We start from the raw sequence: 23,961 nt of genomic DNA, 5'->3' as shown, positions 1-23,961 counted from the left end.
TCGGAAAACAGGTGAGCCATGATTGGTCGTAATCTGAGCGTGGAGCAACTATGATGATGATGTTTTCCATTTGGATATATAAACGTGTGGATTTTGCTTCTTAATTCATATTCCACAATCATAATGATGTTATTATCATTATTATTATTATTTTTAGTATTATTATTATTATTATCATTATTGTTATTGTTGTTGCTGTGTAGTTTGCAGTGGTGTAAAACTGCCCTGCATTCTATTGAGGGCTGTTCCTAATATTTTGGCTTCACCGTTTAGCTTTATGAGAGGGTAAAAAATATTATAAAAAAAAAAAAAAAATCCAACTGTACTGAGCCATCACAGAGCACAACAATTAAAATGCCTGTCCTATTTTAGGGTGATGCTGGCACTCGCCTTGGATTCACATGCACACAGACAATCATCATCATCATCATGCCAGTGCTCTAATTTGTGTCATTGAACTTTGGCATATTCCCTTCTGCAGGATCATATCTATCAGCATTAGCGGCCTTGCTCCGATGAAGGCTTTAGATAAGAGCCAGCGTGTGGGGCTTGTCAAAATGGAGTGGAAGGGGTGGGAGGGGTTCTTATCAGAGGAATCTAAAGAGCTCCCTGAAGTCCGCCATAGTTTTAAGGATGACACTTATACAGTCGGTGGCAAGGATCATTCCTGTTCACAATTAGTCCAGTGACAAATGAGTCTGTGAAGATGACGACGACGTGAAAAAGTGCTAAATCTATTCAATAGGGGTGTTAAAAAAAACGTTTCGGCGATATATCGCGATATTACCGTGCGCAATTCTCGTATCGATTCAATATGTGGCCAAATCGATTTTTAAACATCAAGTTTTGATGGATATATTCAACAAAACATCTTACTTGAGGTTAGCTTTTAAACCAAGAGTGCCATCTAGAGGAGTCAAAAATATCACAGGTGCTTCATGAAGCTTCATATGTCCGTCTGCCCGTTTGTCTGTATGGTTAGCTGTTTAGCTAGTTAGCTAGCTGGCCCATTTAAACCAAGAGTGCCATCTAGAGGAGTCAAACATTATCACAAGTGTTTCATGAAGCTTCATTTGTTTATCACTACTAATTAGTATTTTCAAAATGTTGAATAATCTTTTTTCTCTCGCAATAATCGACTTATAGATTCATATCATGATTAATCAGTATCTAATCGAATCGTGACCTATGAATCGTGATATGGATCAAATCGACAGGTATGAGGCAATTCACACCCCTACTATTCAAACTCCTTGTGAATTCCAAAAGGTCTTGCTCGTGATGAGACGACGGCTGTAATTAGCAAGCCGGGCCTCTAGTTGGCGATGTAGCCTTGTAAAATAACACTGTGCTAGAGGCAGGAAATCACAATACACAATCACAATGTATCACAATACGTCGCAAAATGTTGTCTTTAAACGTCATTGAAAATGAAAGAGTCCACATTAAAGTTTTAACACACACAAGACAAAGATATTGTGATGTAAAGCTGTCCCAAGACATAAGCCAACCAACTTGCTAATGGCCCCTGCAACTACTAGGGGGCCTCTACCAAATTTTGGATTAAGGTTGTTGCTTGTTTGTTTTTACTCAAGACCCAATTATTCAACTTATTATTTGTTATTAAACCATTTTGTTGCCTTATTTTTTGATATCTCTGTTTCATTACAACATGTACTTGCTTGACATTTGATTTCTTAAATCAGAACCAGATTTATTGGCCATGTAAAAAATACACAAGGAATTTGCCTTCTCTGTCACAACTCGTCAGAGAAAGATAAAAAAATAAAAATGACCAACAGAGAGAGACAGAACGGGAAGCCTGGCGGTTCACTACTGAGAGCCCCGAGTTTCTTGGATGGAAAAACGGAAAAATGCGATGACTAAAGTGTTTAATGCTGTGATTTTGTACATTTAAAGTTATTTTTATGTATCAAATTCAAAGTGATTTTTTTTTTGTCGTTCTTCTTGCAATTACATTAGAAAATCAAAAAGTTTTAAGTCTCTCTCTCAACAGATCCATCCATTAGTTGCTAAAAACTCACCTATTTGCTGTTTTGTGCTCGGACCAAAGTCATGTCTCACAGAAAATATTACTTGTATGCTGTCTTTTGGCATCTTGGAAGCCCAAAAAAAGAATTATGAAGTTCATTTAATCAGACAGTTACCTTGTATAAGAGAAAAAAGTCATTTAGTGCTATTTGCGGAATGTATAGGCAATTATACGACTTTGTGAGTGGGAGTTAATGACTTGCAGATTTTCACTATCTGCGGCGGGGCTCGCTCTCTTTCCCTTGCTTTTCAAGGGGCGACGCCATATTGCAATACTGTCTGTATGGTTCCTCTTAAGCGAGTATGTGGTATAAGAAATGTGTCATCGTCTGGGCGTCTGGACACAGACAGACAAGGTTATCCTGCTTGCCTCTCTGTGGTCAAGAGGGCAGGTGGTCCGCCACGGTGGACTCTGGTCCTTTTGGGATTGATGACCCTGTTACTGGGAGCCAGAGCAAGGGCCCACCCGCGTGCCATTGGTGGACCCCCCCCCCCCCCCCCCCCCTTTCCACCTCTGACATCAAACGTGCCATATTACGTTGATCTATGGAGACGGCCCGGGCCGTACTTTTATGTGAGTCGGACCAGGTCCATCGAAAGATTTATCTCTGGACGAGATTAAAGGGGGCCGGGGTGTCTGCTAAACAAAGGCCAACCGGCGGGGTCAGCTGGGGTCCTGGACGGAGACACTGAGGAAGCAAGGTCGCACCAAGAACCAGGACTGTCAGTTCAGAAAGTCCTCCATGCACCTTCATTCATCTGTCTGTCTATCTATCTACCTGTCTGTCTATCTGTCTACCTGTCTGTCGGTCCGTCCGTCCTATCTATCTATCTATCTATCTATCTATCTATCTATCTATCTATCTATCTATCTATCTATCTATCTGTCCATCCGTCCGTCCGTCCCTGAAAATTTTAATATTGTAAATTGTAAATATACTGTAATTGTGTACATTTTATGTTTTATCATATAAACATATAAAACTTTAAGTGATGAAAATATGAATATTAAGGCCCGACCAATTAAGCAATTCAGCTTGCAGATTTAATTGTCCGTTTTTTTCTCGCTTAATCTAAATCTGTAAAAATCAGCCGATTTATTGCCAATATTTTTTGCTGAATTTTCTCTCTGTCATGAAGTTAAACATACACAAAAGTATTTCCTCTCCACATACAGGTGCAACTTTCAAATTAGAACACTGAATTTGTTATCAAATGTAAGCAGCTGTATACATCAGAACATCCCTCCAGAGTGCACCGTTATATTGACAACATGACTATGGTGTAGTCTTAAAAAATGTGTTGTTTATTTTCTACGGCTCATTTTGTGCTAAGAAAAAATATAAAATACAACAAGGAAAGAAAGACAACTGAAATGCTGTTATTATAATAATAATAATAATAATAATAATAATAATAATATATATATTTTTAAATTTTAACAAATGGAAAAACAAACTTACACACGATCCACACAATGAATATATTTTTTAATGATGCCAGCTTGAACAGGTTTGAACATTTACACTTGTGGGTGGGACCCGACCATTTTCCGAGCAAATCAAGAGAAGGAAGATTACACTTAACACCCCTACGCTACTCAGGATGATCTTTGCGTGACATCTTTGTTCATTCATGAGAAGGGAGGAAAACGACTGAAATTTGATCTGATTATTGTTTAAAATATGTTTAATTGGTCATGTGTTTGCGTGAAAGGTTTGCCGTGGTAAGTATGGATGTTTAACGTTGCGTTTTGTTGTCCCCTGCTTTCGACGGAGAGTGGAAAACATGCAGGCAGATGCTTTCCATTTGCATCATCAACCAGTCTGCAACCAGCAGCTCACTTGTTTTATTCCCATTTCCTCTCCGCTAGTAAGTCGGCCAACGCAAAGTGCTTGTGCTGGACTCGGCGTCACATCCAGTGATTTGTTCCCGCGGCTTTGCCCTTTGCCCTCCTTCCTCATTTGTCACTTTGTAATGTTTTTAAGTGCAGGAATGTGGGCTTGTTTCATTATCACGATGACGACTTCATCTCGGCTGCATTGTGACTGTTCACATGCAACTAGACGCGTTTCATTTTACTCTTAATTGTCCTTGTCTCTGTGCCCCCCCCCCCAAAAAAAAATCTTCCCTGCATTTGTTTTCCTTTCGAGATGACGCATTCTAAAACACTTTTAGAGTGTTTTGGGTAATGCAGTCATAAAAGGAAAACAATCATTTATATTCATCATGGAAGCGAGTGGGTGAGACTAGACGAGGAGCTAAGATAGGATCGGGATCAGGCGCTGCTGTGAGTGGCATGACGTGGGAGAGAGAGCGAGGGGGGAGAGAAAGAGAGAAGGCATGTGAAGGAGAGAGAGAGAGAGGGAGAGGGGGAGAGGGAGAGAGAGAGGAGAGGGAGAGAGACAGAGTGGAAGGGAGAAAGAGCTAGATAGAGGGGAGAGAGGGAGCAAGGGAAGGGAGAAAGTTGAGAGAGAGAGAAAGAGAGAGAGAGAGAGAGAGAGAGAGAGAGAGAGAGAGAACAGCGAGAGAAAGAAAGGGAGAGACTATAGAGAGAGCAAGAGCAAGATTGAGGGAAGGGAGAGGAAGAGGGAAAGAGAAGAGAGGGAGGGAGGGAGGGAGATAGGAGAGTGTGAGAGAGGGATGAAGAGAGCTAGATGGAAGGGAGAGAGAGAGAGAGAGAGGGAAAGAGAGTGAGATTGCGGGAGAGAGAGAAAGAGAGATGAGATAGGGGAGGGAGAGAGAGTAAGGGAGAGACTATAGAGAGAGCGAGATTGAGGCAAGAGGTACAAAGAAGGAATGAGAGAGAGAGAGAAAGAGGGGGAGGGAGGGAGGAAAGGAATGAGAGAGGAGGAGAGAGTGGAAGGGAATGAGAGGAAAAGAAAGAGAGAGGAAGAGAGAGAGTGGTAGCGAGAGAGAGGAAAAGAAAGAGAGAGAGGAAGAGAGAGAGAGGGAGAGGAATTAGAGAGGGGGGAGAGAGTGGAAGGGAGAGAGAGAGACAGAGAGAATTGGGGGGTGCAGCCTAGGCCAAGACATCCTTAAATGAGGGTAACCTCCCCTTGGAATGCACCTCGGCATGCCTGACGTGTTGATTGCACGTGTGAATATTTGTCTCACTTGTGTGTTAGTGTGCGAGTGTCGGCTGATTGGTAGCTGGTGATAACCTTGCTATGCAAGCTGAATTCTCGCGGTTTTTGTGAGTTCACAAACTCCCGTCAATACATCTTGTACCGAGCCCGTTGATTTCCACCGATTCCGAACCACCAATCACAGAGAGACATTGTGTTTGGGGCGTGATATGCAGCTGTGACGAAACCAGGAAGCCAGCGCCCGACGCTGGGGCAAACAAACAAACAAACAAACAAACCTAACATGGATGAATGGACTCTGCAATTAATTTTGTTCTTGCAGAATTACCCACCGTTTCTTGGTTGAATGTTGAACAGCGAGAGACGCTTCATGTATTTTTACCCGGTAAAGATGTTTGGGCCCCTTATCCCCCCCTTCGACGAGAATGAAGGTGATATTTTCATCCGTGGCCGTGATTGGTCAAAACAAACGTGTACAGGATGCCGCATCGTCCAATCAGCTCGAAGTATTGTACAGAATGTCACGCTTTTCCCGTTGTGGAGAACTCCCTTGAGTGAATCACAATTATCAATCTGGCTATCTCCAGGTTAAGTCACCGAGGGATCACCATCTGATACTTGACAAACACTTTGGAACTGTGATGAAAACATTAGACTTTTTTATTTTATTATTAATATATATATATTTTTTTTTTTACTTTGCCTACCTTACCTTTCCTTATATCTGATTGTTTTTTGTATTATTATTGTTTTTGTAGATGCCTGAACACACCACTGGAAATACCACATATAGCCTACTTATTAAAAAAAAAATCAAAATAAAATATTTTTCAATATAATTTTTTAAATTTTAGTCATACAAATTAAATTGAGTGTAACTTCGTGTCTTTGTAAAACTGCATTTCTGTCGTAGGATTGTACTTAATAGTGTGTCCACCCCGCAAGTACACGCCTACTATCCGTGTGCATGCTTGTGAGCGCGCACATACCGGCAATCGGTGTGTGCGGATACGAGCCGCTCTGCCAAACCTCGCCCATCCAGTGGGAGGAGAGTCCAGGGTCGGGTCAACACGTAGCGAGCCAGAGGAGACGCGAGTGCCTGGCACCACCTAACACACGCACACATGCACAAACACACTCACACGCGCGCGCACACACGTAGACAAACAACCTTGGGACTCGCAGCCAAAGCAGAACAGAATGTACATTAGGAGGTCGTCTCTCCTCCCTTCTCCTACTTCTCCATGAGAAAGACACAAAATAAACTATCAAATGTTTGCTCCTGAGCACTACGGAGGTTAAAAGGTTCTCTCCGTTCAGACACGGCAGCCAATGAGGAGCAGATGAGGGGAGTCGTCCGTGTCAGGTGTGCGCCGAGCGCCGCGCACAATTTACGGCAGGTCCTGAGATGAGGATCAGCGTCGGGGCAATAATGTGAACACTTGAGAGAAGCGCACATCATAGGCGGAGTCGGCGAAGGGTCAACTTTGTACACTTGCACACTCAAGCATGCGTTTGTTCGTCAAGGACACGCACAGGGACATCCAAGTGGGAAAATGGAGGAATGTCCGTTCCTGGGTCAAACTGTCGCCATCACGAATCGTTTATGTAGCAATTTTTTAGTAAGTAACATCACAAAACTCTTCATTGTAGGACATAAGTAAAATATCTGCATCAAGATGTGAAAACAAACAAAAAAAAACGTCTTCATTGACCTTAAAGACGAACACAAAGACATAATAATCACGCCTGATTTATTTGGACTTTAACTCATTCACTGCCATTGACGGTTATAGACGTCAAAAATTCATTTGAACTATTTCTATTAGTTTAACTCACCCCCCCCCCCACACACTTTTGTTAACAAGAGTATGAAAACCTATATATTTTTAAATTGTCCATTTAGAACTGATGTAAAATTAGTGATTAATCATCATTTAAGAGAAGTCATGCGATTAATTACGATTAAAAATGTAATCGCCTGACGCCCCTAATTTTGAATAATCTTTTCATTTTTTAAATCGTGTCAGGCGAATTAAATTTTTGATTGTAATTAACTGCATGACTTCAATAGTTAACTCACAATTAATCACACATTTTTATATCTGTTCTAAATGTACAGTAATTTTTTTCCAGGTTTTCATACTCATGGAAAAGTGGAAACAATGTTAAACTAATAGAAATAGTTCAAATGAATTTTTGACGTCTATGACCGTCAATGGCAGTGAATGAGTTAAAGTAGTTTTTTTTTTAATTAAGTAAATAAACTGTTAATGTCAAACTGTCACTCTCAAATGATTAGTTAGCAATTTTAAACACAGTATATAAAGGAAAAAGACAATCCGTTCCAGGGTGAAATTGCCAGATTGCACATGATTTTACAATTAAACATTCTTAACTAAAAATACCAAACTAAACCTTAACTTTAAAGAAGACAATATTACACATTTTCCCCACAATTCAAAACAGTCCCAAGAATCAAGAATTACAATAACACTTTACACACCCCAATTTCTTGTCTAGCTGAAATCATCAAATTTTTAGGGGCCACTATGGTCATTTAATGCTCTTTTAATTTCTTGGTACTGATCATGAAGAGGGCGGCTGACCGTAGTCATGCACGAGTACCGATACTCTGAAATAAGCCCGATACTGACACCTGATATCAGTACTTTTCTCATGATAGAAATGCCTACCAAACACCATGTGGCTACGGAAAACTAACTTTGGGGGCTGAATTGTCTCAAAAGAAATTCAGAGCCAATTTTGGGAGTTCAGGCCTTTCATTCCTACCTGGATGGGAAAACTCTCAAAATGGTCCAGGTGTCACGACAAAGAAACCAAGGAAATTCAAGATGGTTCTTGACACCTTGTGCTTGGGTCCTAATAATAACCCAAGTTCACCTTTCAAGTACACCCTGGAAATGTCCTGTTAGATGCAAGCACCAAAGTGAATCCAGCTTTGAGGATGAACTTGAATTCTGAGCCATTTTGTGCTTCAGTGGCTCAAATTTGTTAGCAAGCGGACATCATCTTCACACATATGTCTTTGAAGGACACCCTTGATATGTCCCAAAAATGGCCACTTCATAGTTAAAGATGTGACAGCCTTCCTGTTTCTTTTCAAGCATCTTGAAACTTTTTTTGTGGGGCCTTCTCATGACGGAAACACCTGCAAAATGTCATGTTGCTAAGTGAAACGGGTTTGAGGCAGGATTTTCAAAAACAAATCAGAGATCTGTGATATTACCAAACCTGAAGATGGAAGAGCACTGAATGTTCTCAAAATGGGCCAAGGACAAGAATAACAAAGACAACCAGGAAGTTCCAGAGAGTCCTCGACACCTCAAGCTTGTGCCTTAATAATAGACTAGATTCATCTTTGAAGGACACCCGTGGAAATCCCCCTAAAATGGCCACTTCAAACCAAAATGGCTGACTTCCTGTATGCTTTTAGTCATGATTGCTTGACACTTTTTTTTTTATTGTATAGTCATACACTCTAAAAACATCTGGGTAAAAAAATAACCCAAATTGGGTCAAAAGGGGACAACCCAAACTTTTAGGTTATTCATTTCAACCAAAGTTGGGTCAAATGAGTAATTTACAACCCAATTTATGGGGTTTTGTGTGTACTCTTAAAAATGGGGCAAGTCACTACTTCGGTCAATTTGATCCGTTTTTTTTTTTTTGGTTGTTGTGTACGAACACCCCCCCAAAAAAGTGGGTAATTTTGTAAAAAAATAAAATAAAAAATTATAAAATTATTTAATTGACCCACCTTTGTACAAAACAATCACGCCAAAAAAGGGTGAAATTGACCCAATTAGTGGATCAGTCCAGTTTTGGCCCAATTTAGGCATTGTTGGCTTTTTTTTAGAGTGTGTTAATCCTTTTGACATCCCAAAAAATCCCCAAAACAAAAAATGTTTGAATTGCTTTTTGCATCCATCCATCCATTTTCGTGACCCGCTTATTCCTCACGAGGGAGCCTATCCCAGCTGGCTTCGGGCAGTAGGCGGGTACACCCCGAACTGGTTGCCAGCCAATCGCAGGGCACACAGAGACCAACAAAAATCCATACTTGCAATCACACCCAGTCACAATTTAGAGTGTTCGATTAACCGGCCATGCATGTCTTTGGAACGTGGGAGGAAAACGGAGAACATGCAAACTCCACCCAGGAAGGCCGAAGCCCAGACTCGATCTCACGTCCGCCTCCCAGTGCAGAGGACCAACCAGTCATCCACCGCGCCGCTTTGCTTTTTGCAAAACAACCCAATTTTTGGGGTTGTTTTGGGGTTAACTCAACATTTTGGGTGATTTACCCAAGCAGTCAGGCCGATCCCTTTTTGACCCAAATTGGGTTATTGTTGACCCAGTTTTTAGATACACCTTCTACTTTCCATGTTGAGAAGCAAAAGTGGGGGTTCTGTGATCCTACAAAACCTGCAAAAAACGACCACATGGTCGTAACACGAAAATATGACCGCTCACAGCGCATTTTCCCGCGACAGCTCCCCCAATGGTGGCAGGAGGAACACCACGTTGGTTCTGAGTGTTCAGAGTTATTATGACCTCACTGGATCTCATTCAGGTCAGGTGTACCTAATGAAAAGGCCAATGATGCTCAAAGATGTCTCCTGTTGCTCTCTGTCTGCAGATAAAAACAACATCACTTCTGTAGGAAGCGATGGCGTCATTTTTACGAGGGTTAATCGACATTTTACAAGCAATTGTCCTCCTCCTCGATCGGTCGTGCGTCTGCTGAGAAAGGCTTGGGAAAGGAGGGAGCGAAGAGAAAACACCAAGCGGTGGATTGCAAGCATTCTGCAACGCATGAGGTCATGAGAATTGGAAACCGGCGCTGTTGAACTGATGAAAATGACTCACCAAAGGGACCTCGACGCGCTTGGTCACCGAGAGGTCGCCTCCATCCTCGAAAGAGCGACCGGGAGCGGGAGGGAGAGTGATAAATACACAATTATTGAATTTCACTTTTTTTCTCCTCCCCCTCCACACACTAAATGATGGCGGGATTGAAAACAAGGGTGTGGGAACGCGGCGCGGCGGCGGGGTCGAGATGGGAGCTATTTTTGTTTGTAGAACTTCAGAAGTGGTCCCGTTTCCCTGGAAGCAGCTCGTGTTTTCCACACAGCTCAGTGACTTGGCAGTTGAACATCAAACCTCCTCCTCTCTATCCTTCCACCATCCTCTTCTCTTGCACCCTCTACACCCCCCTACCCCCCCACCCAACAGGAAAGCGCCCGTGGCCCGCTGTGGAGACAGCCTGACTGCGCAGGCGGCCCGGCAGATGCACTGGAGATAAGTTTGTATGTGTAAGCTGGGCCGCGACCCTCGGCGGCAGGACATTGACCAGATCCTGTCAGGGAGAGGGCAAGAGCCCGGGCCTAGTGCCTCCTCTCTAACACCCCCCTCCCCTTCCACAGCCTACTGTCTCCGTGCATGGCTTCCCCCAAGCCCAGCAGGGGCCACAGGGGGGAGGACAGAACTCCAACCGCCTCCACCGCCGCCCCCTCTGGAGCCAAGACTTTCCCCTGCTGCCATAACACCTCCTGTATGCACAGTGGAGGTGCAACCCCCCCCCCCCCCCCCACTACTTCACATACACACAATGGGTCCCCAAGATAACCCCCCCCCCCCCCACCAACCCCAGTCCCGCAGAAAGATAATGGATGCAAGTGTGGGACAGAGACGCCGGGACACTTATAAAAACACCATCTTTCATGCTACGTCGGCACTTTTTGGCCTTTTCTTTGGCGTCACAGGAAACGCGGAGACTGGAAATGTGGAAATACAGACAGACGATTGCTCATGTTGTTGTCTAATGAGAGTTTTTTCCTTTCCAGGATGCAAAATAGTCAGTGAATGGACATATGACGTCCAATCAGGATGCTAGCTAGCTGCTGTACAACAGTAATGAATTGTGGTGCCCCCGTTTGAGAACTGTAACTTACTTTAATAACACATAATTCAAAGGGGATTTTTCTTATCCTCAAGAACTACAGATAAAATAATCTGACAGGCTGCATACTTTGGACACCGAGAGGTAGCAGGGATTTCTTGGTCCTCAAGAACCGCGGATAAAATAATTCAGAGGCTACATATTTTTGAGGCTGCAATTGAAGGACAATTACTGGACACAACACATGTCTAGTGAGGCTGCACTTGAAGGCAGAGGATGTTAATTGGAACGTTACCCAGAATGGCAAGTGGAATTAGTGATTTCCTGCTCCTTAAGAACTACGTACAAAATAATTTAGAGGTTACATCTTTCTGAGGCTGCAATTGAAGGATGATTAATGGACTCATCAAATGTCAAGTGAGGCTAGAGTTGAAGGCAGAAGATGTTAATTGGAACATTACATAGAAAGGCAAATGGAATTGGTGATTTCCTGCTCCTCAAGAACTACGTACAAAATAATTTAGAGGTTACATCTTTCTGAGGCTGCAATTGAAGGATGATTAATGGACTCATCAAATGTCTGATGAGGCTGCACTTGAGAGCAGATTGTGTGAATTGGAACATTACCCAGATTGGCAAATGGAATTGGTGATTTCCTGGTCCTGGAGAACCATGGAGAAAATAATTCAGAGAGTCTGTGTTTCTAAGGCTGCAACTGAAGGACAATTACTGGACACAACACATTTAGTGAGGCTAGACTTGAAGGCAGAAGATGTTAATTGGAACATTACCTAGAAAGGCAAATGGAATTGGTGATTTCCTGGTCCTGGAGAACCATGGAGAAAAAAATTCAGAGAGTCTGTGTTTCTAAGGCTGCAACTGAAGGACGATTACTGGACACAACACATTTAGTGAGGCTGCACTTGAAGGCAGAGGATGTTAATTGGAACATTACCCAGAATGGCAAGTGGAAAAATAATGCCGCACCGAGTCAGATCGAGCCGCGATCTACGGTACGGGCCGCATTCTTGCGGAAAAATCGGTGCAAGATTAAAAAATAAAAATAAAAATAAACCCATTTTTCTAGGATAGTAATATGTGCTGCTTGCTTGCTACGCTCAGCAGTCCCATAATTACATTAATTTGAAACCGTACCCAAAACATCACATGCTTGTGATTTCCTGATTCTGAAGAACCACCGTTTGTCATGAAAAGGGCTCCATTTTTCAGAAGAAGCATTTAAAAACTAGACTAGTTCAGTGCAACTTTACCCAGAATTCCAAGCATTACCAATGATTGTATTTTGTCCTCAGCAACCACCGATCAAAGAATTCAATGGTTTAGCATATCAAGTGTTGATTTCCTGGTCCTCCACAACCACAGATAAAAATATTTTATTTACTACATCCTTTGGAGGTTGCAAGACGTGAAGGATTGACATTATTTGGGACCTACCAAGTGCACCAGGCGGTTCTGGTGATTTCCTGATCCTCAAGAGTCTCAGATAAAAATCATTTTAGGGATCACCCTCATCACTTCCTTTTTGTAAATCATGACTAAACAGTTGTAAAGGTGACTTTACAGCATAACAGTAAGTGCTGGCTCACATTTGACAACCTTTGCTACACAAGAAATTCCATTACTGCGGTACTTAACCGCACCCGAAAAGAAAGTTTTTGAAGTGATGAAACCTCCTGAAAATAGGTTCAATTCAAGCTCATTCACAGACTTCATTGTTGCATTTGCATACAGCAGAAAAAAAAAAAAGTCAATTTCTGCTGCCTGACGTCATCAGCTTGTCTCCATTGTAATGACTAAAGGCGCTCCTGACCCCGTGATCACACTTTTTGCGGAGGGAGCAGCCATCCAATACCTCCTTCCGCCCCTGAATCATTTGCCGGAGCGGCCAGAATTCATCTTTCACCTGACAGGGCGACTCCTCCGCTCCTCGCAACGAGAGGCCGAGCCTCGTAGCTCCTCGTGAGCCGAGAAGTTAAACCCGGTTTGTCATCCGATTCCAGTGGGAGGGAGGCATGAAGACGGCCTGTTCGCAGGCGGCGTCTTGACTCCTACTGACACCTCTTCTAGGAAATATCAGCAGCAGTTCCCTCGGAAAGCGCACGCTTCGTGCCTCGGCGTGCTTTGTACTTGATTTCCGAAGAATATCAGATGCGGAGCAAGCAGGGGGAAGCTACAGACACTATTTACCGTAACGGCGAGAATGACATCAATAGAAGTACTACTAATATATTGAGTTACCTTCAGTTTGTTCAGATTTAGAATTTTATAATAATAAATAATGGGAGTCATCTGATCCAGAGCCAAATTGTGGCTTAAAGACGTTATTAACAGTAGCTATAGCTAATAGGGGTGGGAATCTTTGAATGTCTCACGATTCGATTCCGATTTTTGGGTCTGCGATTCGATTCAGAATAGATTTCCGCTAGAGAACGATTTTCGATTAAAAATGATTTGATTGACAATGATTTTTGCTTCAATCTATAGATGTGCAAGGAATTATAATGATCTACTCCAGTTTGACTCGCTAATGCTAATTAGCGCGCTACTCGCGACACTTTTATCACTCAAAAGAACGTCTCCACGCTGGAAAAAAAACAACTTTTATTGGAATAACTTGATTGTGACTTTTTCCTTCTACTCTCTAATGTGGCTACAACTTAACAGTGTATTAGACCGCGTGGAACCACACTGCCCCTCAGTGGCCAAACCGAGTACAAAATGAACAGCGTTCCAAATAAAGGCACACACAGACAAAGGCAAGACAGTATAAAATAATTTAAATAAAATCGATTTTGGGACATTTAAAATCGATTCTAAATTGTACTACATGAAAATCGTGATTCTTATGAGAATCGATTTTTGGGCACACCCCTAATAGCTATGTTCTAGAAACATTTTACCATTTTTAACTCTAACACAAGCACAGATAGTCTTCTAGTGGTGCTCAAACACAAGTGCTTTTGCCTTTGATGAAAATTGTTTCATTTCTTCTTCATTAACCAGTACATAAATAGTTCATGATTGCTGAACAAACTGTCCCAGAATTTATTAGCATTAAATTAGCATCAAGAAAGGCTAACAGAAATAACATTGACCTGCTAGATGACATTCAACAGTCATGTGACTACATTTTGATGGCAAAGAAAAGACTCTTAGATTCAATGTTGATAGTTATTAGCTTAGATGCTAAGCTAGCCACTATAAATCTCCTCACCTGACCACATACTCACGCCTTCGTGTGAATTTCCTGCTACGTTACACAACAGGCAAGCGGCTGAGATCCAGTCTAAATATTGTCCCAGTGTGATTCACCCGCAAATTGTGCGCTAGTGATTCATCCCTCAGGCCCTGCTGTCACCGTGACACTGAAGGGTGGAGCTTTTCAATTTGCTTTGAGTGTTTTGTTACTTCGTGTCATGAAGGGAGTGCGAGCAGCTTTTCGTAGGTTGATGCTCAAGTGCGAAATAGTTGAAAAGTCAATATAAATCGAAACCACTTTAACCAAACTGATGTTTAAATTTGCAGTTGTGATGCCATTCCTGTAAATGTGCCACTGTTTGTACTTCAATGAATGAATGTGACAGACACTTAACCACATGTTCGTCCCGTGAGTAATGGGCGTTAACAGTACAGTAGTTCATGTCCAGACACTTCATCGCTGTCACATTTACATCCACAAGCCTGGATTTTTGCTATTTTCTTTGGAGTTCATGAGCAATTTGAGAAAGATAGCCGCGGAAGTGACAAACTGACTAATAATCTGTGGTCATTTCTGGGTTCAACTTGGAATTCTGGTGTGGAAGCTTTCTTTTGAACTTAAAAAAGGTTGTCGTTGTTTTAGCAACTTGAAAAATTGGTGATTTTGCGACAGCTGCGGACTTGTCAAATTGGCCGAAGCTTGAAACCAGCAGAAAATCAAAATGCTGGAAAAGTGATTTTGCAAACATCAAATCATCATTGTTAAAAAATTTAATTTGTTTTGAGATGGCTGCAATTGAGACGACATATTCAAAAATTAAAATCCAGATTTTTTATTTATTTATTTATTTTTGCTCTTTCCAGCACTACTGAACCAAAAAGTGATTTCAGCAATTAGTGATGTTGGTAAAATAAATAAATAAATAAATAATTTGATCCCCCCCAACATGGCAAAAAAAAAAAATATCATTCTGGATTAAGCTGAAGCCACTTGTTGAAGCATTTTAAGTGTCCCAAGACAAAAAGTGATAAAAAATAAAAAAAGTTTGGACAGATATGATATGACATGACTGAAAATCAAGAACAAAAATGATTTCCCCCCCACCCCACTACCATTTCTTTTGTGGGTGGTAGTGAGCCCACAGTGCTTGGGGAAGGTTTCCTGGTATACTGGACTTAAAAGTGGGTTCAACCAAACCTTGGAAAATTAGCAATTTTATGACAGCCAAGGACTTGTTAGATCGGTTGCAAAAGTTAAATCTTAGTAAATGAAAAACCTTCCGAACTGTTTTTATAGCGGTTCGGAAAATGGAATGGAATGGAAAAAAAATCTTAATGTAATTCAATTATTTTTCATTGTAAGAAAAATTCTGCTGTTTATTGCTGCATTTGCTCCCCCCCTCCCCTATTCACTATACATCTTCACTTCCAATTAGCATGCGAATGAGCATATTCCCTAAGAGAGCATCTTGTTACAATTTACTTCTAGAACTCCCTCAGCTCAAGGGATATTATTTGCTCCTCCAGGAGAAGAAGAAGAAAGAATGTGTCTTTCAGCGCAAAGCTTGCTTTCGTAACAAAGTTAAAAGAGTAAATGAATAATTGCAAATTGTTGAGTTGCTTCCCAGAGTCAGAAGATGCAGAATTCCCCCAAAAGCCTACTGAGGTATAAAAAAAAAAAAAAGTTATCTGGCTTCTCATCGGTTTCATTTTGAATTAGACACATAACATACAGTTTGTAAATAATGAACACATTCAGTCTTTATACTTAAGTCTATCTGTTCCAAAGTCAACATTGTAGCTAGGTGATGAATGTTTCCCAACTACAAAACTTAAATTTTCCTCAATTAATATTCTTTCCTGATAAATATCAGAAAAAACGTTTGTGTATCTTTCTATTGCTAACTACCTCGCTAGCTCGATAGTCTCTTAGCAAGCTAGCTACAACAACAAATCAAAGGTAGTTCATGGCGTGTAAAAGTGAAATAGGAGTGGGAAGCCAACCTAGTTCTTAATGCAGAAGTTTGGGAACACTTGTGGGCTACAAAGGAAAACGTCCATGCCTTATTTGATTATAACGCCAGCTAAAAAAAGAAAGAAAATAAATAAAAAAATACACTATTTTTTCTCATCTGCATCTGGTTTTGTTATAAATAGTTCTGAAATTGTTCTATAAGCTAGCTAGTAACTAGCTAGCTAGCCACTGCGATTGAAATGTCGACTCCCACGTTCTTCTTTCTTTTAAATCAAACAAAATTCCAATTTACAACATACAAATGTATGTAAAAGTGAAATAGGAGAAGGAAGCAATCCTAGTTCTTAATTCAGAAGTTTGGGAACACTTGTAAGATACAAAGGAAAACGTCCATGCTTTATTAGATTATAACGGCAGCTAAAAAATAAAATTAAAAATACACTCTTTTTTCTCATCTGCATCTGGTTTTGTTATAGATAGTTCTGAAATTGTTCCATTAGCTAGCTAGCTAGCCAATAACTAGCTAGCTAGCCACTGCGATTGAAATGTCGACTCACACTTTCTTCTTTCTTTTAAATCAAACAAAATTCCAATTTACAACATACAAATGTATGTAAAAGTGAAATAGGAGAAGGAAGCAATCCTAGTTCTTGCTTGGGAACACTTATGGGGGACATAATGAAAAACTTCAAATTCAACACTTGCACTTAGTATTAGATTGTAACAGCTCAAAAAAGACGAAGCTTACTCATGTGCATATTGAGGCAAATAGTTCCACGTGTTTTGGTCTTGTTCAGTTTATTACATTTTTGGCAGTTCTTGCCGTAGTTTGCTAGCTAGCTAGCCACAACGGTTGATCCGCCAACTCCCACTTACTTCATTATTCTTTGTTTTAAATCAAACAAATTTTAAAGTGAAAAGCAGAAAATCAATCAGGTCTAACATTGCCTCGATGCAGACATCCGCTGGCCCCAACGCGTCGCAGGTAAAAAAAAAAGAAAAAAAAGATTGTTCCGGCCGTGTTTACCCGCCACACTGGCTGCCTTTCATGTCTTAATCCCCCACTCATTGCTCACACAAACCTGCGGCCGGCGCGGCCATTGTGTGCGCCATTGCGTCGCTCTCTCAAGGTGTGTGTGACTAACCTCTACTGTACGAAAGAGCAAACACGCCATCAAAAGAGCAGCTCGCCGGCCGTCTGCAGGTGACGGGTCAGCCACGGGTCAGGGGTGTTTCACGGGTTGAATGGCGGGAAATGTTTCACCTGAAACCAGTTAGTTAACACGCCGGTCATGTGATATTTAGACATGAAATACTCACAAAATGTGAAGAGTATTTAGTTTTTTTTTTGGGGGGGGGGGGGGGGGGAATTTGGGGTGGACCTAAAAGGTGAACTTAATTTGACCTTTTTTAAACATTAAAGCCGATTAGCTATCACTTTTATGAGTATTTTGGAAAACAACAACAATGGAATATATTCATAATATAAATATTAGATCTACATTTGTAGCAGTGGAAATTTGATTTAAAGGGGTCATATTTTATAACAGCATTTCTTTTATTTAATAATATGCAGTCCTGAAAGGAGAAATTACTTTTAGTTGTATGCTTGATAGGCTGTGGATTTGTCAAGTCCAGAAAATGATTTTTTTAATTTGACTGAAATCGAAAACGTCCTCATTAAAGCACATCATGATGCTGGATTTATTTATTGTTAAATAAACGCCCAAGGTGCCCTAAATGAACAACATAACTCATTTTTATGTTACTGTAATGGTCAATACACTAACTAAATGCTAAAATGTCATCAGTATTGTTCATCATGAATTTGTACCTTTACTGTATTGAAATGTGTATTAATTGTATTCGGGGGGTGACCGAAATACTAACACACATGACCATTGATTATGATGTCAAATTATTGTTAGTTTTAGCATTTAGCATTATTTTAGATTCATTTTAAAAGGCTTCATTCCTGTTCAAAATGGTCTAAGCAATCAAGAGTTGACTGAAATTGAAAGAATATGCATTAAAGCCATTCATGACAAGTGGTCAAATACATTTGTTGTTAAACGTCATATTTCCACTAATGAGCACAAGAGTGGACGCAAAGCAGACGTTTTCTCCTCATAAACAGCACTGCTGTATGATTTGTGGACCCTTTTTTTTTTTTTGGGTGGGGGCGGGGTTCTGCTGTGTGCAGAGACTAATTGAGTGATGGAGAGCAGGGCTCAGACGCCTCTCTCTATCTGCCCGGGACATTATCGGAGGGGCTGTCAGGCGAGGGTCCACAGCGGCTTGACTGGAATGCCGACTGCAACTCTGGCCCAGGCCAGCGCACTTTCTACAGCCGACCCTCGCAGTGCACCCCCCACTCCCAAAACGCCTCCTCCACCTCCGCCAAAGCCCAGTGCAATCAGTCAACAGGACCCCAGGGGCCATTTTCAAAAACAATCACTCTCTCTAAGTAGTCAAGAGGTGCCAGGGCTAATTATAAACAAACTATTGATGTCCGACTAAGGGATTGTGCTAGACTGTGCCAGTGTGTGAGTGTGTGTGTGTCTCAGGGTCAAAGGAAGGTTCTGCTTGACAGAGCGTTCAATTGGCCATTTAACGAGCGTCGCCCAAAGTGCACACTTCATAAAAAAGGAAAAGAAAAAAGGCAGCTAAGGGCGGCTAATAACCTGTACATGCAAAATCTAATTTGACATATTTTAATAGACTAGACTTAAAATAATAAATAAAAATAATATATATATATATATATATATATATATATATATATGTATATATATATTTATGGGTGACAGGCAATGAATTTTTTAAATCTTAATTAATCGCATGACTTTAATAGTCTCAATAACTCACAATTAATCGCAACTTTTACATTTGTTCTAAATGTACAATAAAATATACAATAAAATATTTTTTTCTAAGTTTTAATACTCTTGTTAACACAAAAGTGGAAATAAATATTTAACTAATAGAAGTATGGCTGCATATTTTAGTCACTGATAAGGTAATTTCATAATATTTTTTTAACATTGAGTTAAAATTAAAAAGATGGACTGACACCTGTACTGTAAAAAAAAAAATGAGTGTGATATTGATTTGTGTTGAGGAAATTTTTCTGCCACTAGATGGCATAAGTGCATTTGTAAGACATTGGTGACAGCTCAGAGCATTTTCCCTTTCATATTAAGAGCTATCAAATCTTTAACATGAAATAACTTGTGAAATTCTGCACATTTTAAAAAATAAAATACAACTTTACCCCAGTCTCCACAAATATATGCATTATTATTACATTTATTTCTGCTAAATTTGTATGTGGACATGTCTGCTGCGTTGCGACTGGAATTCCCCCAGTACAGGTTTTCAAATAAGGGGCTTTGATTAATCGAGCGTTAAAAAAAATTGTGGCATTAAAGAAACTTTAAATTAACTCAAAATTAACATAGTCACTTTTTTTTGGACCTAGAAAAGGCACAGAAGTCCTTTCGTCCCGCTATCATCATCCTGACGGGCTACATCGAAACCTCCGAGGACAGAAGTGAGCTCACCGTGTCATTGCTCACTGACTGAAAAGTGGCGACAGAAACATTGCGAGCTGATGACGACAGCCGCTGCAGAATGAAGGTGGCCTTCCAGTTCCGTCCTGAGGGGACGGAGATGTTTCACATTTCGAGACATTTAAGTATGCGGAGGCCTTCAACACAACGCTTGACGTCATGGTGGAGCTTGTCGGTCGGCAAGCGCGCGCACACACGCACACACACACACACACACACACGCACGCACACACACACACACACACACGCACGCACGCACACACACACACACACACACACACACACACGCACACACACACACACACGCACACACACACACACACAAGTTTGTTTTACTATCTTTGTGGGGCCATCTCATTGACATAATGCATTTCCTAGCCCCTCCCCCTAACCCCAACCCTCAAAAATGATTGCCGCCCCCTATTCCTTACCCTAACCTCAACCATAACCCAATTCAAACCTAAACTTTAAAACCAAGTCTTGACCCTCAAAAAGAGGTCTAAACTTTTGGGGCCCAGCAAAATGGCCCCCACATGGACGGGTGGGCCCCACAATTCGCAGTATCGGGGCAATACACAGCCTTTTTTCAAGGTATCGGTACTCGTGACAGCGGCCGATACAATATGGGCCACGCTGCTTTATAATAAAAAATGAGAAATGAGAAGAAAAGTTAATTGCTTTAAATTTCATGAAATGCTTACATTGGGATATCCATAGGTCTTTAAAAATATTTGTCATTGTTTTTTTTTTTTTGGGAGGGGGTGGGGGGATCATGTATCAAAGTGAAATTGGTACTTGGTATCTTGGTAGATTTGAGTACTCATGTTGGTATTGGTCTGAAAACTTTTCATGTTTCATGAAACAATATTCAAACATGGATTACACTTCTTAAGAACTGAACCTCTAGACACTATACAATAAATAAATAAATAAATAAATAAATCCTACTGACTGCATGCCCGTTGTCTTTGTGATTGAAAATTGCATTCCATTACATGACAATGTCGATTTGAATTCGATTAACCGTTCTGCCATCGCAAATATGCGATAAGTGAGCTAATGAGCTAAACGAGTAAGCTAATGATGGTTTTTTTTTGGTCCTCATGGTGGTAGAAGGAAACGTCTATTTTAGGGAGGCGTTCATTTGTTTTGAAGTGGGTGACAAAATCAGGTGTTTCAAGTTAGCGCATGGGTGGGGGGCATCTATCACGGCTTTCAATATATTTGATTGTGCACTCATTTCATTTAGTTTGTAACGCTTTGGAGTGTAAATCACAAAAGGGACGGCGAGAGCGCGCGATGTAGACGGGGGTGACAGACGATCCGCAGGGCCCGAGGGCTCCATCCTCCTCCAGGCTAAAACAACAACAACCCCCCGCCCCCCAACACCCCTCCACCGTGGCGCTATCGCACGCACTATGACACATTGTCTGATCGGAGAGAGAGAGAGAGAGAGAGCGGCGTATTTATTTTGGTCCGTGCTCCATTTTCTTTCCTTAAAGTTATGAAGAAAGAAAACACACACACACACGTACAGGGGCCTGGCTCGGGGATGCGGTGATGTGTGGGAGAGAGCTGCGCAAACGGGAAAGGAATGGCGTCCTCCCACTTACACTCATCCTTCTATCTTCTTTTTCATCCCTTCTTTTTTTTCGAAAAAGGGAATAGTGGACTCATTGAAGACACCAACTGCGCGTATTTCATCCAATAGCAAAGCACATGATCACTTCCTGATAAGGTGAAATTGGTCAATTACTTTTATTTTTAATTGAAAAAAACAAAACAGCAATTTGATTTTTATTTTCTTGTCGCCTAAAGTGAAATTGACATCAAACGAGTCCAACAATTCAGTCAATTTGATGAAGTCTGACAAGCGAATTTAACGTGACAAACGGGTGACGATAAATACCAAAGCTTTTTTTTTTTGTCTTCACCATCTAATGTTGTAGGAGCATGGCGTCAAACATTCATGATCATTTCAAAGAGGAAGTCAAGTAAAAACAATTTCTTTAAAATAATATGTTTTCTCATGTCTCATGATAATAATACGTTTGTGGAATAGGAATTCATTAAGCAGCAAAATCCACCCATCTCAGGGGGGAACCATTTTGCTACTTTCTGGCGACTGAAAATTACAGTGCCTAATGCTGCATTCGAGGAAGGTGGGAAATTGGATAATTCCGACTACATAACAGGACGTATGCACGGGAACACCCTTTTGAACTCGGAAATAAAAGTTGCGGGGACAAAAAAAGGACACGGGACTTCACTGACCGGTTTAAATCTGACTGGCGAACCCCGTAGAGACAAAGACCGCGAATGACAAAACATAATTTACACGATTCTAAACACATTTTTTTTTTATTTAAATCAACCATCTTTGTTGTTTACAATCACTTTGAACGCGTTGAGGTTGGAATTGAGAAATTCGAAGTTGAGTATACGTATGTCCGACTTCCCACCTTCCTCAAATGCAACATTAGGGACCAGGTAAGGATCGTCACATGACGGCCACATTACGGCAACTGAGCCTATAGTTGAACTAACAACCAATCACGGCTCACCTGTTCTCTTTGACGTTCGTCGAAAGCAAGTGTCAAAATGGCTGCCCCCTTGAGATGAAAACAGATCACAACAGGTGTTTTTTCCTGCGTTATTCATATTCCACAAACATAATTGTTAAGTTGGATTTCTTAAGAGAAAAAAAAGTTTACAAATCCTTATTCTTGTTCAAAATAGTCAAACATCAAAAGGTCACTAAATTAACTCAGTCGCTGCCATTGACGGTTATAGACGTCAAATATTAATTTTACCTATTTCTATTAGTTAAGCTTTTTTTTACACTTTTGTTAACAAGAGTATGAAAACCTAGAATTGTTTTTATTGTACATTTAGAACAGATATCAAATTTGTGATTAATCGCAAGTTAACTTGTGAAGTCACACAATTAATTACAATAAAAAAAATGTGCTTCTAATTTTTTAATAATCTTTTATTAAATCACGTCAAGTGATTACATTTTTTTAATTGTAATCGCATAACTTCAATAGTTTACTCACGATTAATCCTAAATTTTATATCTCTTCTAAATGTACAATAAAACATTTTTTTCTAGGTTTTCATACTCTTGTTGACAAAAGTGGAAAAAATGTGAAACTAACAGAAATAATTCAAGTGAATTTTTGACGTCAATAGCCGTCAATGGCAGTGAATGAGTTAAAAAAGTCCACACGAAGCTGGATGTTCCCTTCTTTTCCAGGCACTGTACATGAACACCTTTCAAACCCATCGTTCGAAGAATACATTTGTGTTTTATGTGTAGGACGTCACTGGGTCAGCCAAATAGATTTGGGTACGGCTCCCTCCCCTCCAACAGAACACCTTCTGCAGAGGGGTTAAATAAATGTTAGTGATGTGATAACCAGTCTGTTTATTGAGGGGCCACGATGGCAGGCGCGCTCGGGTTTCCTCTTTGATGATGATGAGGACGACGGTGATGTCATTGCGCCAGCGCACCAAATCTGTGGTGTCGGAGGGCTCTCCCCGTTTAAAGATGCTTTCCACTTCACGTTTGGGAGGGTTTCTAGGCGTTTACTGCTTTGGACCGCAGCCAAGTAGAGATGCTACATGAGCTAATGCTAGCAGTGTGTAGTAGTTGGAAACAATCGTATGCAGAAATACATCAAAACAAAACATGAGCTGCACATCGTGACCAGAAGTTTGTCTTGCCATAGCTTTGAGCAATAAACAATGACATAGTACTTAAAGAGTACATAAGAGGATTGCTGTTAGCTGTGGAAACACGTTCGCCGCCATCTTAGCTAGCATTAGCGCTATTGTACACAGACTGCTATTCTTCGTTAGTTCCACCCCTAATATAAGATACATTTTTGTTGATTGAATTGAGGGGGAAAAAGTGTCAAGAGACTGATATTAATGAGAAAAAATTGCTATTTGTACATTAACTCATTCACTGCTATTGACGTCAAAAATTAATTTGAACTATTTCTATTAGTGTAACATTTTTTCCACTTTGTTAACAAGAGTTTGAAAAACTAGAAAAACAATTATTGTACATTTAGAACAGATATAACATTTATGATTAATCATGAGTTAGCAATTAGTTTA

This window comes from Vanacampus margaritifer, chromosome 2 (assembly GCF_051991255.1).
Source record: "Vanacampus margaritifer isolate UIUO_Vmar chromosome 2, RoL_Vmar_1.0, whole genome shotgun sequence".
In the NCBI taxonomy this organism is placed as follows: domain Eukaryota; kingdom Metazoa; phylum Chordata; class Actinopteri; order Syngnathiformes; family Syngnathidae; genus Vanacampus; species Vanacampus margaritifer.
The sequence above is the reverse complement of the archived record's forward strand: the minus strand, read 5'-3'. Positions refer to the sequence as shown.